Below are 16,343 nucleotides of genomic sequence, written 5' to 3' on the forward strand. Positions count from 1 at the left end.
TGAGAGAGACGGGCGTAGTGAGAGGAGGGAAGGACGTGCCATTGTGACCCTTATTCACTCTTTTTTTTTTTTTCATACATTGCTTTATTATTTGATCTCAAAACAAACCACACTAGAAAAAAATGTTTATACCTTAAAATGATATATTTGAAATTTGTATTTTATTTGAGATGAGACATCATATAATTACCATTCTAGCTCTGTCTTTAATAAACCTAAGTGTCATCCAATGACTTTCATATTGATCTTAAATGGTAAGAATCAAAGGACTGAAAATTAACTAGGAATGTGAGGCAGATCCTTAACATCAATGTTAACATTGTTTCTAGACACAAGGAAATCATACCTGACCTTTTCAAACAACAGCAAGGTAAGTCCCTTATTCACTCCTAAACACTTCACTGTCTGGCTCATTTCACTCCATAGAGATTGCTCTTGGCGAGGCCACTAAGTGCTTAAAGACAGGCGTTTTTCAGACCTTACAGTTCTACTGGCAGAATTTGACATCCTAGATCTCTTTGAAATTTTCTTATTGTATCTTAGAGGTCCTCCTTTTCATAGTACTTTTCTCTTTACTTTCTTGGACAGCTGTTTATTCAGAAATCTCTTAATGAAACTAAAAGTAACAAGCAGTGTTCTAACTGTGCTATTCTTATGCTCATTTTACATCTGTAACATGTAGAAATTGTGGTAAAATAACTTGCCTGAGTTCACCATGCTAACAAGAGGCTGTCTGGCTCCAAAGCCTGTGTTCTTTAAATTTTTTAATGTTTATTTATTCCAGAGAGAGAGAGAGAGCGAGCAAGGGGAGCATGAGAAGGNCTTAAATACTACACCATTTTGCCCTCAAAGTTGGTGTTCCCCATAGTTATGAACCTGGGCCTCTTCACACTATTCCTAACAGTTTTACTTCCGCATAAGGACTTCCCTGTCTAACCACCCAGGACTTTCTCTTGAGCTCCAGGCCCTCTTAATCATTCAATGACTAGAAAAACTAGAATATCCTATTGACATCTCAATATCAACTTGTCCAAAATACAATTCACTGTCTTGCCCTAAGTGTTTCCCTATATATCCAATGCAAAACAGCCAAGGAGACTTCCATTCACCCAGACATCCAAACCAGAAACCTAGATTTCATCATTAGCTCCTCTCTTTTTTTCCACCCTCCACATTCAACTGATATACCCCTACCCTGCTTCTTGAATTTGTTCTAGCCCCATTGCCACAGTTTTTCACATTGTTGTCCAGAGGATCGTCTTAAAATGGAACTTTTAGGGGTGCCTGGGTGGCTCAATCATTTAAGCATCTGACTTCAGCTCAAGTCATGATCTCATGGTTCATGGGTTTGAGCCCCACATCAGGCTTGCTGCTGCTCGCCTGTCCACACAGAGCCTGGAGCTTGCTCACACTGTTTCTATCTCTCCAAAATAAATAAATGTTTAAAAAAAAAAAAAAGGATGCAACTTTTAGCATGACAATCCCACTATGAAAAATCCCCCAGTAACTCCATGGTCAGGATAAAGTGAAGTCTCCTTAGTATGGCTGATAGGGCCCTTTATGATCTGACTCCTATTTATCTTTCTAGACTCATTTCTGCCACCTACCCTCTCTTCTAGATTCACAGCTTCACCCACACTCTATTACATAATAAGGACAGCCAAGGTTATTTCTTCATATTTCCAAAACATGTGTGGTAACATGAATAATGAAATACAAACATGCAGGTATATATACAAAACTGTTTAGGTATTATCACAGGAAACACCTGAGAAAATTTAGCACATTTTAATTCAAAATTAATTTGGAATGTCAGGGGAAATGACAGAATAAAGACCTCCAAAGGTTTTCTCTTTTTCTCATAAAAGAAATGAGAAAATTCATTTAAAAAATGGTCAGAAGGAACATTTTTGGAACTCTAGAAATTAAACAAAGGCTTGAAGTAATCTGGGGAGCTTTTATTTAATAAAAACAGCTAAACTTCAAGAAGAGTAGGCTTTATAGTGTGTTAACTTGTTTTATCCTGAACCCCTTCCCCCTAGTTTCATGGTAATCTTGGAAAGCCACATTCCACAACCACCAGAGGGGGCAGAATGGGACTCAAGTTCCTTCGAGGCCCCAAACCCAGAAAATTGGAATCATTGAAATTATCCTGTGTTTCCTTGGAAGATCTCACATGCAAGTTTGTTTTCATTTGACCTGACTCAGAGCAAAAAGTCTTTTTCTGGGGGCGTTGTCAAAAATATTTAGAGGTAGTTGTTTAACTTTATGGCTGCCTGGAGGTGGCAGGTAACAGCAGGGGCAAACAATGCCTAAATCAAAAAACTGAAAAGGAAAAGCTAAGGCCTGAGATGTCTATAAAGGCTTTGAAAAGCTCAGACATATCCCTGGGTACTCTCCAAGGCCACGCACACGTGGACAACTGTGTACATAGCCAGGGATGTACACTTGCCCAGGAAAGGCCTGAGAAGGCCTTAAACCCTCCTTGATGTCTGACCTTGAGGCTCTGTATGAGCAGGAAGTGAAGACTAAGTCATAGATGTCAACTGCCTAGCTAAGCGTTGATGGTATGCCACACACAGAGCTCCTCAGCACAGAGAGAGGGGACGCCTGGCTGGCTCAGTCTGTTGAGCATGCAACGATCTTGGGGTTGTAAGTTTGAGCCCCTCCTTGGATGTAGAGATTACTAAAATAAATAAACTTTAAAAATTAATAAAAATTTAAAGAAAACAAACACAAACACTGGGAAAGTCATTGTTTCTAGGCTTTTAAGGAAGTATCTGTCCAATCATTAGCTGACTGTTAAGCTAACCAGGCAGACTTCAGCAGTCACACCTGACTTTAAGGAATTCATTCAGAAAAGTCACTAAGCAAACAAAAGCAAATGGCAACAACAAAACCTGGGATGGGAGTAGAATCAGATATTCACAATTGACACACTATTATTTAAAATGTCCAGGTATAACCAAAAATTACAAGATATGCAAAGAACTAAGAAAATATGGTCATACTTGGCAGGGGGGTGGGGATCAATAGAAAATGTCCCCACAGGAGGACACCTCAACTGGGCGGCTCAGTTGGTTGAGCATCTGACTTCGGCTCAGGTCATGATCTCATGGTTTGGGGGTTTGAGTCCCCCATCAGGCTCTGTGCTGACAGCTCGGAGCCTGGAGTTGGCTTCAGATTCTCTGTCTCCATCTCTCTCTGCCCCTCCCCTGCTCTTGCGCTCTATCTCTTGCTCAAAAATAAACATTAAAAAAAAGTTTTTTCAAGAAAATGTCCCCACAGAAGCCTAGACATTGGATTTGACAAAGACTTTTAAAATAAATCATTTAAGAGGCACCTGGGTGGCTCATTTGGTTAAGCGTCCAACTTCAACTCAGGTCATGATCTGTCTGTGAGTTCAAGCCCTGCATCAGGCTCTGTACTGACAGCTCATAGCCTGGAGCCTGCTTCAGATTCTGGGTCCCTCGCTCTCTGCCCCACTCCCGCTCAAACTCTGTCTCTCTCCCAAAAATAAACACTAAAAATTTTTGTAAATAAAATAAACCATTTTAAAATGTTCATAGAACTAAGGGAAACAATGTAAATAAATAAATAAATAAATAGTACGAAGATGATGGCCCACCAAATATACAATATCAATAAACAGACAGAAATCATTTTTTTTAAAAATCACAAATCTGGAATTGAAAAATACAATAACTGAAATGAAAAATTCACTAGAGAGATTCAAAAGCAGACACAAACTGGAAGGAAGAAAGAATCAGAGGATTGAGGATAGGTCAGCTGAGATTATCAGTCTGAAGAATTAAAAAGAATAAAGTAAAATGAAAAAGCCTCAAAATCCTGTTGGAAGCCCTCAACCATACCTACATATACATACCAGGAGTCCCAGAAAGAGAGGACAGAGAGACAGGGGCAGAAAGAAACTTTGAAGAAATTAAAGGTTTAATACTGTTTGATGAAAATCAGTGATCTATGTGTCCAAACAGCTCAACAAATTCTAAGATAAACTCAAAGAGATCCATACCTAGAAAGACAAAGGAAATCTCAAAAGCAGCAAAAGGAAAGCAATTTAATCACATATACTTGATCTTCAATAAGATTAGTAGCTGATTTCCTATCAGAAACCACAGAGGTCAGAAGACAGTGATATAACATATTCAAAGTACTGACAGGAAAAGATTGGGCCAAGAATTCTATTTTTTTTTTTATATTTATTTTTTTTGAGAGACAGAGTGAGACAGAGCATGAGCGGGGGAGGGGCAGAGAAAGAAGGAGACTCAAAATCCAAAGCAGGCTCCAGGCTTCATGCTCTGAGCAAGTGTTCAGCACAGAGCCTGATGCGGGGCTCAAACCCATGAACTGTGAGATCATGACCTGAGCTGAAGTCAGACACTTAACCAACTGAGCCACACAGGCACCCCTAAGGATTCTATATCTAGTGAAATGATCTTTCAAAAACAAAAGAATCTGAAAATGAAATTAAGAAAATAATTTATTTATTATTTATTTAAAAGAGAGATCACGCACAGAGAGAGAGAGACAAAGAGGACACACACAGCGAGGGAGAGGGGCAGAAGGAGAGAGAGGATCCCAAGCAGGGTCCATGCCCAGAGTGGAGCCCAATACAGGGCTTGATCCCAGAACCCTGCTTCAGCTGAAATCAAGAGTCAGATGCTCCAAATGAGCCACCCAGGTGCTCCAATAATTCCATTTTTGAGAAAGACAAGGAATATAATACTTAGGGGGAAAGTTAGCAAAGTAATATAAACTTATACTCTGAAAACTATAAAACATTATTGAAAGAAATTAAAGAGGATCTATATAAAGAAAAGACATCTTATGTTCGTGTATCAGAAGACTTCATATTGTGAAGATGGCAGTATTACCTCAAGTGGATCTATAGATTCAGTGTGATCCTTATCAGAATCTCAGCTAGGTTCTTTGTGTAACTTTACAAGCTAGTCCTCAAATTCATATGAAAATTCAAAGGACCCTAGATAGCCAAAATAATCTTGAAAAAAGAGGAATGAAGTTAAAACATCCAAGTTTTAAAATGCACTACAAAGCAACAGTAATCAAGCAGTGTGGTATTAGCATAAGAATAGACAGTGGGATAGAATTGGGAATCTAGAAATAAACCCTCATGTTTAAGGGCAATTTGTTTTTGATAAGGGTGCCCAAACAACTCAAAAGAGAAAGAACAGTCTTTTCAACAAATAATGCTGAGTCAGTTAGACACCCACATGCAGAATGAAGTTGGACCTCCTACCTCATACCATGTATAAAAGTTAACTCAAAACGGATCAAAGATGTAAATCAAAAAGCTAAAATCATAAAACTCTTAGAGGAAAACATAGGTACAAATCTTCATGACCTCAGATTTGGCATTGAATTTTTTAAATATGACACCTGAAGTATGAGCAACCAAGGAAAAAACATAAATCGGACTTCATCAAGTTAAAAAACTTTTGTGCTTCATAGAATCAATGGATTGACTGGAAAAGCAAGCTCTGAAAGTGAGCAGGATCCAAAGAAAGACCAGGATGTCAGGGCACCTGCCACCACTGGGAGCCTGTTGCAATACTCAGGTTCTCCAATGACCACTTCTGCTGCATGTCTTTTCTTCACTACCCCTATTCTCCCTTAAAAATCAAAGTCATCCTAGTGGGGGTAAAGTGGTATATTCTTGATTCCTCAGATTTTTAGCTGGGTTTAGCCAATGAGAGTCACAGCAGGAGACACAAGCCTGGAGAAGTGAGATAGGTGTCTTCACCCCTCAACTTCTTCCCTGGGACTTGATACATCTCTCTGCCAAGGGCATGGCCTCTTGTATAACTATCCTCTGCATTCTAGTGGAGTTTCCTTCCTCTTCTGCCTTCAAGACTAAGTGGGGACAGATCTCTGCTATTGCCTGTTCTGGAATGCTTCATTTCCCCCTGTTGACTTCCCTAAACCCTGCCACTACATTTGTAAACAGATCGCTTATTAAACCCTCTTCAAATTACTCCATTTGAAGAAGCCAGAAACTAGACTGATATCAAATTTTAAATGTGTGTTAATCAGTATTAGGATAAATGAATAGCACAGTTCATATTTATTATATTGTATTTGGATGACAAATGATTTCATAGTATTATTGTCAGTATTTAATTCTTTTTGGGAGAGAGTATGTACCTGCACATGTACATGAACAGGGAAAGGGCAGAGATAAAGGGAGAGAGAACCTCAAGCCCAAGCAGCAATCTCTTCACTGACAGCTCACAGTCCAACGCGGGGTTCAATCTCATGACCTTGCAATCATGAGCTGAGCTGAAATCAAGAGTTGAATGCTTAACCAACTGAGCCGCCCAGGTGCCCCAGTTGTAGCTATTTTGATTATTTCAAAAGTTTCATCATGGCTGTCCTGTTTCTTTTATTCTTTTATGTGTGGAAATGTCCACTTTTGCCTTTCTACTTGAATAATTTATCCGGGTCTAATATTCTTGGGTCACATTTTCATTCTCTCAGAATTTTATACACACAGCTCCATTATTTTCTTGAGTTGAATATTGCCTTGGAGAAGTCTGAGGCTAAGCAGATTTTTTTTTTACCACCCTTAAATATGGCTTGCTTTGTCTATTTGAATACCTAAAAAATTATTTTGTTCTTGAAGCTTAACAATTGAACTAGGGTATGTCTTAGTGTTGAGTAATTTTTGTGGTGAGTGATTTTTTAATCAAAATTTTAAGAAACACAATATGTTCTTTCAACCTGTGGATTTAGTTCTTCCCTCATTTTAGGAAAATTCTCTTTCAATATACCTGGCATTTCATTCAGTGGGTTCTTCATTCAGGGATAGAAGTTATTCCTATGCTGAATTAGTTTAACCGTCTTCCATATTTGTTGGCATCTCTCTAGTTTCTTGAAGCTTTGTCATTTTTATCTTTATCTTTTGTGATTATCTCACACCAGAAACAGACCCACACCCATCTGCCCAACTAATTTTTTGCATAGATACATAAGTAATTCAATGATCAAAAGATAGCCTTTTCCACAAATGGTTCTGAAGCAACTGGATATTCCTAGGCCTAAGCATCACACTCTCTGTAAAAATTTCAAAATGCGAAATAGACTTAAATGTAAACTACGTATTTTTTTAGAAAAACACATAGGATAAAATCTTTAGGATGGAAGTCTAGAGGAAAAGATTGTAGACTTAACACCAGAAGTATAATCCATAAAAAGAAAAAGGCATAAACTGAGCTTCATCAAAATTAAAACCTTTTGCTCTGCAAAGGACACTAATAGAGGATGGAAAGACAAGATACAGAGGAAACATTTGCAAGCCAGACATGCAACAAACAACTAGTGTCTATAATATATAAACGACTCTCAAAACAGTAAAAAGAAACAAAAACAAAACAATAAAAAATGGGCAAGAGACATGAACAAATGCTTCAGTGAAGATGAAATACAGATGGCAAAAAAAAAACACATGAAAAGATCAACATCATTAGCCATTAGAGAAAGGTAAATTAAAATCATGATGTATCACTCACTACACATGTAGCAGAAAGGCTAAAGTAAAAACTAGCATCACACCATACTTTGGTAAGGATGCAAAGAAACAAGATTTCTCATGCATTGCTGGTGGAACTGTAAAATTCAAGAGTGGTACAGTCACTAAGGAAAATAGTTTGGCAGGTGTTTTTTTTTTTTAAATAAAATTAACGATATGCTTACCCTGCAACCCAGCAATTGCAATCTTGGGCATTTATCCCAGGGAGATGAAAACAAATACATGGTTATTAATAGCAGCCTTATTCATGATAGCTCCAAACCGGAAACAGCCCAGATGTCCTTCAACAGGGAAATGGTTAAATAACTAAATAGTTAAACAGAAGTATATCCATACTATGCAATATTAGTATTAAAAAGAAACGAACTCTTAATAAACGTAACGACATATGCAGACCTCAAAAGAAGTATGCTAATCTTAAAAGTTCTATACTATTTTATTCCACTTATATAACATTCTTTTTAAAAAATGTTTACTTATTTTGAGAGAGAGCAAGTGTGAGCTGGATCAGGGCACAGTGAGAGAGAGAGAGAGAGAGAGAGAGAGAGAGAGGAGAGAATCTCAATCAGTGGAGAGAGTATCTAAATCAGATGCAGTGCTGCAGACCCAGAGTTCGATCTGATCATGACCCAAAATCAAGAGTTGGATGCTTAACCAACTGAGCCATCCAGACGCTCCTGTATTATTTCTTACAACTGAATGTGAATCTACAATCATCTCAAAATAAGAGTGAATTTTAAAAAAGTGAAATTATATTTCCAAAATAATTTTTTTAATGAAAGAGGAACAGTGTGGGAAGAGTACTGCCTTTTGTTTATTGATCATCATGTATCACAGTCACACACAAGCACACACACACACACATACACACACACACTGGTCACAGAGTTTCTTTTACAAATTGAAATGCGAAGAGAAATTCAGAATTGTTCATCTGGCCATAACTAATAAAGTAATAAAAGGAACTGCAAATGAATTGGAGCAAAAAAATCTTTGCATGTTTCACGAAGCTTTCCTGATCTGGCCTTTTCTACAATGGCCCCCTGGTGATGAGGGAGCGATTAGTGTGCTATGAGATGTGTAATGTGACAGTTTGAGTAGCTCCCTGCATCTGGCTGTGGGGCTGACATCCTTTGTGCCCCGTCTGGACTCATTGAAGTGTTTCAGCTTTATTTCTTTTTGTCTCTTGCCTCTTAATGAGGCTATAGTGAGTGAGAAGTAGGCCCTGAATTGAATATATAAGCACCATGGGAATTGAGGCCACAGTCAGTCCCTGGGAATGTGGCTCCTAGCCCTCACAAGTCTACTGTCAAAGTCCTTCTTGTGCACTTTTCTATTTCTGAATGTTTCTGAGTTTGAGTGAGCATGTGTATGTGTGCTTGTGCATGTAATGCTTATAGGTTAGCTGATGTGTCCTTGAGGACGGAAGCAGAAGAAAATGTAGGGCACTGTATACAAACAACTTTACATCCTTCAAACTTCTGGTTAGTGCTTCTTATCTAGGAATCAATGATAATCAAGTATGGAGAAGAAAAGTAGTTTCTGAAAAATCTGAACTCCCACTTACCCCCATGCAGGCCGCCATATCTCTAAGTCCAGTAGTTTTGATGCTAGCAAAATCTGATTTTCTGTCCGCTTCTCCTTCATTTCCCTCTGGCCTACATGACCCCAAAGTGTGAGGATTTTTCCACACCTAGGGGTCCCTCTGGGATCCTTAAAATCATGAATTGGCTCTGCATTTTGTTCTTCCCTTTGTTCATCCATCTTGTGCTCCTTGATTCACACCGGATTGACGTATACTGAATGTTTCTGTCCCTGGTTTCTATTCACTCCACAAACCTTCCTGGAGACTGTGTTTCCCTTAGTGGAGACCAATGGTAACTTCTAGACAAATATTTTGCTCTAGTTGTCTCCAATGGTACCCTTAGGATAGACTTAAACTCGCTAAATCTTTAAGAGAAGGGTCCAAGGGAGTTGGTAAAGAGGGGAAAAGGAAGACAGAGTCTAGATTGTAATTTAATGTGGGAAGAGATTCAATAAAGATCTCAAGACAAATTTGCAGGAATACGAAATATCAAAATCACCGGGGTCCCAAGATGTTCTTCTTCAGATATGGGTATAAGATTCTTACAAAAGTAGACTGAACCTATTTACATTTGCTCGGTTTTCTGGTATCTGAGAAAAATATAGATTCAGAAGCTGTACGGATGATGATTTGCCACTTAGATTTCCAGGAAGAGAAGACAGTCAAGTCAGTGTGATAAACTATCTACCTGAATATCCTGTATGCGCCTGTCTTCTTTACCCCTCGCTGATTTCACCAAATCTGGGTAGAGATCCTAAAGTAGAAATGTAATGATAAAGATAGTTTTAAAAATTCCTACAAATCCATAAGCTGCAATGAAACTTAAGTAATCTTCTTCTTCTGTAATTGATCTCTTTTTAGTTTCAGTTTGTGGTAGGCGGAATTCTAAGATGACCCCTAATAACCCGAGCACTGGTATAATCTCTTCCCCATGGAATCTCATTCCTATGATTAGATTTTCTTAGATGGCTGCAGTGAAGGGATCTTTCATGTGGAATCAAAGTACCTGGTCAGTTGAGCTTAAGTTAATCAAATAGTTCTGAGTGGATTTTACCTACTCAGGTGAGCCGTTTAAAAGGGTCTAGAAGTAAGAGATTCCTTGGCAGACTCTGAAGCAGCAAGTCGCCAAAAGGTCTACAGTACCAAGGAAAAGAAGTCTTTTGGGGCACCTGGATGGCTCAGTTGGTTAAGTGTCCGACTGCAGCTCAGGTCATGATCTTGTGGTCTGTGGGTTCGAGCCCCGCATCAGGCTCTGTGCTGACAGTTCAGAGCCTGGAGCCTGTTTCAGATTCTGTGTCTCCCTCTCTCTCTGCCCCTCCCCAGCTCATGCTCTGTCTCTCTCTGTCTCAAAAATAAATAAACATTTAAAAAAAAAAAAAGAAGTCTTCTAACAACTGGGGAGAGTTGGAAGCCCTTGAACCTCACAATGATACCCCAGCCTGTAGAACAGAGCCTTGTGAGACCCCCAGGCAAGCCAGCTCCTCACTCACAGAAGCTGAGATAATACACTCGTGATAAGCACTGCGTTTGTATGTGTGTTTTGCAGCAATATTAAACAAACACACCATTTAACCTCCAGAGGCTCAGCTGGCTGTTCAGAGTGGTTGTTTTGTTCTCTTCCATCACTGTCAGTTTTTTTCCATATTCCTTACCAACTAACACAAGAAAAAAAAACACCCTTAACCCCAGACCCTCAGTCTGTGTTTTGTAAATTATAGACAAGAGGGGAAATAGTATAAAATAAAAACTCTTGCCTCTATCACCAGTCAAGATATAAAACTTTCCCTATCACAGGCCATTCATTACCAAATTCTATTTATTCTACCTTCAAAATCTATCCCAAGCCCATCTTTTTGTTCAGTCCCCAGTCCACCCTCCTCTAAGCCACCATCATTGCAGCCCAGATAGTTACCATCCGGCCTCTCTGTGGTTCCCAGCCTCTTCCCTTTGCTTCTATATACACGCTGCCAAGCCCAGGTGATAATAAAATGGAGAGGATTGTGTCCCTTCGCTTCTTAAAATCCTTCAGTAGTTTCCTGTTGCTTTTAGGATAAAAACCAAGAGGATCTTGGCTCTCCCCCAGATAATCTTGATCAACTTTTCCTCATAGTTCTCCCAGCCCTGTTGATCTTCTGTTTTCCTCCATGCACACGTAGTGTGTGGAGCCTGGAATCTCTTGAACAGACTACTCCTACACCTCTGTTAAGTCTTAGCTCCAAAGGGATTTCTTCAGAGAAGCCACTCCAAACACTTAAAGCAGGGCTATCGATGGCCTGTCTACATAACCTGCACCCAAGTAGTGCATCCACCCCTTAGCCGCTGCAGGTGTGGCTGCTGCTAACTGTTCACACCTGCATCTCCCTCCAGAGCACCGCGTTGGGCCAATGAGCACTACCCTGCTGAAAGATGCCTGGGCTGTTATTCTGTCCCCAGACAGCAACCTTCACTAGCCATCAACTGATGGGGGGGTAAAACCATTCAGCCCCCTTGCCTGTGAGTGGGACAAATTTGGTTTTGCAGTCAATTCTCCAGAGCTCTCAGCGAGACCAGACTGAGGCTAGAGTTCTCCTGAAACCCCTGGTTGGTTGGATTTCCCCCCTGCTCTCAGGCTCTTACAGGTTTGTCCTGAGGGCACTCCTTCAGTGAATGATTTGTGCAAGTATCCTTTCTTCAGGCTCTGTTTCCAGAGAACTTGCACTAAGACACCCACAGTAGCAATGACCTTCCCCATTACTGCTGCACACACACCCTCTTTGCCTTCATTGCACGATAGCAATTTTGTATTTATTGGTAGGTTTATTCATTTGTTTCCCTATTAGCCATGAGCTCTGTGGGAGTGGGGACCATGCCTGTTTCATCCACTCCTGTATCCCCAGCAGTAGTACCTTACCATGGCGAGGGTGGGGGGTGAATGCTAATAAGTTGAAAGGATGAACGAATGTGTGACTTTGGGGTTCTTAAGATGAGCACAGCTGGCGGTAGATGGAATGCTTACATTGTGTCCTGGACCATGACTTGCAAGTTATGTGGGGGCTCCTTTACGTGTTTTTAAGTGGAAGCATTTGGAAAACCAGTCTTCATTAACTTAGATTCCTGCCTCATGTGAAGATTGAGTAGGAGGAGGAAGAAAAAGAGAAAAACAGTATGGTCAACTGGTGGTGTTTCTTGATTCACCTTGGAATGTTGAGACACTGAAGTTCGGGGACATGAGGCCACCCACTCGGGGCACAAAACAAGTGAAAGTCTGAATTATGAACTGAATCCAGGACTTGAGGACTCTAATACCTGTGTTTCTTTCTTCCTACTTACTTCCTTTCCCTTTTAAGCTACTGATTAAATGATCTTGCACTGTATAAAAGTAAAAGATTTGCTCAACTTCCTTGCTTGAATTAATGTCAAAACTAGGTGTAAGCCTTAGATTGTGTTATTTTTATGAAGTACCATTAGTCCATCTATTTTACTGGTAATCTATGACGCGTTGAGCGTTGATCTCACCATGATTAAAAAGGATATGGATTGGAGATTTTGTTTCATTGTTTTTGGTCGTTACTGAATGCCGAGTAAGACAGGGCTCATGAGCCCCATTAATCTGTTTGGTGTCTGAGACAGTCATCAGTGGATTTTTATTAATAATGACAAATTTATTTCATGCTTTTTGAGAAAGCAAGAAGATGTGAGCTGGGGAGGAGCAGAGAGAGGTGAGAGAGAATCCCAAGCAGGCTCCTTGCTATGTGCACAGAGCCCAACATGGGGCTCCATCTCCCCAACCATGAGATGGTGACCTGAGCCGAGATCAAGAGTTGGATCCTGAACCAACTGAGCCACCCAAGTGCCCCTCATGCTTTATTTTTCTTAAAGCACATCCGCAAATACTATTCGTTCTTGTAATAGACCTGTGTATTAGGGAGATAGGTAAGGCAGGTATAAATATCCCCATTTTACAGATGTGAAAACCAGAGTTCTAAGGGCTTGCCCAAACTCATACAAGTAGTGAAGAAGAAATCTGACAAGAAATTAAAGCTGTAACCTTTTTTTCCACCCAATGTTTGTTTATTTTGAGAGTGAGCATGAGCAGGGGAGGGGCAGAGAGAGGGAGAGAGAGAATCCCAAGCAGGCTCCATGGTATCCGTCAATCATGAGATCATTACCTGAGCTGAAATCAAGATCAAATGTTTGAGCTGCCCAGACATCCCTAAAGCTGTAACTTTAAATGCAGGGATCCTCTACTCCTATGTGGACTGGGTGGAGGGCAGGAGGTTTGCTCTGGGGTCCGATGGTCCTTCATCCAGCAACTGCTGGGTTGGTCAGGTTTGGTGGCACAGGAGCTGTGGGTTGGATGAGAGCTGTGGCTCTCACCCTGTGCCCCTCAGAAAAGTAGTGTGGCCTTAACAGGCGCTCTCCTCCTGAAGTCACTGTGAGTGTCTTTGCTGATGCTGATAGTAAGCTACTTGATAAAATGTTCTCAGTTTCCAGTTTTCTCCAAGAACTCTCTTCTGAAATCTGTCAAAATGCATAAGCCAACAGCAAGCACAGATAATAGTTTAATAGTAAAAACAAATGTTCTTAGGAAATGGTCTAATGTGGATTTGTATCAACCCCTCGGATCTCCTGCTGGTGCAGATTTACATTCACCTGAAGAGATTGCATGTACATATGGTTCAAGGACTACAACTTGATCCTTTCCATCTCCCTCAAACTCCTCTTTAGCCCCAGAATTTACAGGGACTTTTCATCTTCAGGATGAAATCCCACCTCTACAGCAGGAGCCACGGGGCTCCCACCACTGGGCCCCGGCAGCTCTCCTGTCCCTTCGTACTTCACGATTTTGGATCTAGTTGTGCAGTACATGGATTCACACACTCCACAGCACACAGCCCACCTCAGACCTCTGTCTTCACTAAAATCATCCCTGCTGCCCCAGAGTCCTTCCTCTCTGATCTCCCTTCCTTGAAGGAAGATGCCCTTCCTTCAAGGTGGAGTTTCAGGGTCAGGCTGGGCTACAGAACCCTCGTGCGGGCTCTGTACAGCCTGTGCTGCTACCATATTAAAATTAATGTTTAATATTAAAATATTAATATTAATAAAATTAAGATTTTAATTTTCATTCATTTTTTAACTGGTAATACATACATGTCAAAAATTCTAAAAGTAAATCCTATGCCTCCTCTTTACCTTGTCCCTGGCCACACATGTCCCTTCCACAGAGACCACCTATGTCCCCACTCTCCTTTGAAAACTCGACCAATATATGAAAGCAAACTTCTGTACTGATCTTCTTTCTCCCTTCTTGGTCCCTTCCTTTCTTTGACACAAATCACAGCATATTATATACAACTTTAAGCTCCTGTTTTTTTTAAATACTTATTTATGAAGGAACTAATGATTTTATTAAGTGATCTCTACACCCAAATGAGGCTTGAACTTAAAATCCTGAGATAAAGAGTCCCCTGCTTTACCAACTGAGACAACCAGGTGCCCTTTCAGCTGCCGTGTTTTTTAAACAACATAACTTTGTGGTTCTTATATAGCACTATATAAATATCTTTATTTAAGATACACCACTACAGGGGCACCTGGGTGGCTCAGTCTGTTGAGCATCCAACTTGTGATTTCAGCTCAGGTCATGCTCTTGGGGTTTGTGGGATCAAGCCCTTTGTAAGGCTCTGTGCTGACGGTAAGAAGCCTGCTTGGGATTCTCTCTGTCTCTGTCTCTCCTTCCCCCTCTCCCTCTCTCAAAATAAATAAACTTAGGAGGACCTAGGTGGCTCAGTCAGGTTGGCATCTGACTTCGGCTCAGGTCATGATCTCACGGTTCGTGGGTTCAAGCCCCGCGTTGGGCTCCGTGCTGACAGCTCAGAGCCTGGAGCCTGTTTCAGATTCTGTGTCCCCTTCTCTCTCTGACCCTCCCCTGTTCACACTCTGTCTCAAAAATAAACACTAAAATAAATAAATGAATAACAAACTAAAAATACACACACACACACACACACACACACACACACCACAACTACAGAGGATTCCACCGAATTGTTAACCTATTTATTTCACCCATCCGTAACTGAAGGGAAGTTTATTTCTACTTTCTTGCTGTTATGAACAACACTACAGTAGAAGACTGCAAATAGGCATCCGTTTGTACGTGCCCTGTTACATAGGTGTTAGACCGTTGCCAGTCTCTCCTGGCTTAGGCTCCAGGTTCCCCTGGGACAGGGATTGATGCTCTATGTATTTCTGGATTTACCTGCTTTTAGCAGGACCTAGCACCTGGTGGGCATGCGGTTACAGTTGATTAGACTGAAGGAATTGTACAAGGAATGAGCTGGTCTCTGCAGGCTTTGCCACCTGCACAGTCTAAGGACCACTAGACATGCAGGCCTTGAAGGGTCTGTTGGGCTAGTCTGTTTGCTCTTGGGCCCCCTCTTCCAATCTCCTTCCCTCTCTACCCTGATCGGTTTACCTGGGAACTGAGCCTTAGCAACAGCATCCCTGCCTTTGGCTTCCCATGGGCTTCATCCATTGAGAGGTACTGCCAAGAGGAAAGGGAGAAGGGAAGATGGAGGCCCTTTCATGCTCAGCAGCTATGATTTCGGCAGTGGCTGTGTCTTCCTCTGGAGGTGGGGGTGGGGTGGGCGGTGGACTACCACTCCCTCCATGGCTCCAACTCTCCCAGCGCCCACAACTGTCTTCTCCTCTCTCCCTTCAAGGCCAGGGTAGTAAGAGCCCCACTGTGAGCCCCGGGTGCTTTCTCATACCGTTTTTGGATCCCTTAACCCTGCCCACATCCCTCTAAATCATCTTGCATGATCTTCAGGTATGTCCCGTGCATGGCAACGCCCTTTTCTGCCAGTCCCCTCACTGGGAAAGGGCCCCTTCTGAACCTGAGATTTAACCGTTCTAAGCCTTGATGGAGAACTTTCCAACTGCCTTTTGAAATATAACAAAACAAAATGAGCTGGCTACACAGGCAGTCAAACCATAATTGATTCCCCAAAGCTTCATAACAATTGTAATAAAGAAGGGTTGAAAAGACAAAAGCATGCGTGCACGTGCGTGCACACACACACACACACAAACACACACACATCCATCCCCCTTGTTCTACTGTGACTCCTTGACCAGCATCAGCATTTGTGATTCAGCCTTGGAATGTTTCATAAAAGTATGCACAGGATTTAAACAGTGTTTCAATGG

This window comes from Crocuta crocuta, unplaced genomic scaffold (genome assembly GCF_008692635.1).
Source record: "Crocuta crocuta isolate KB4526 unplaced genomic scaffold, BGI_CrCroc_1.0 scaffold396, whole genome shotgun sequence".
Classification (NCBI taxonomy): Eukaryota; Metazoa; Chordata; class Mammalia; order Carnivora; family Hyaenidae; genus Crocuta; species Crocuta crocuta.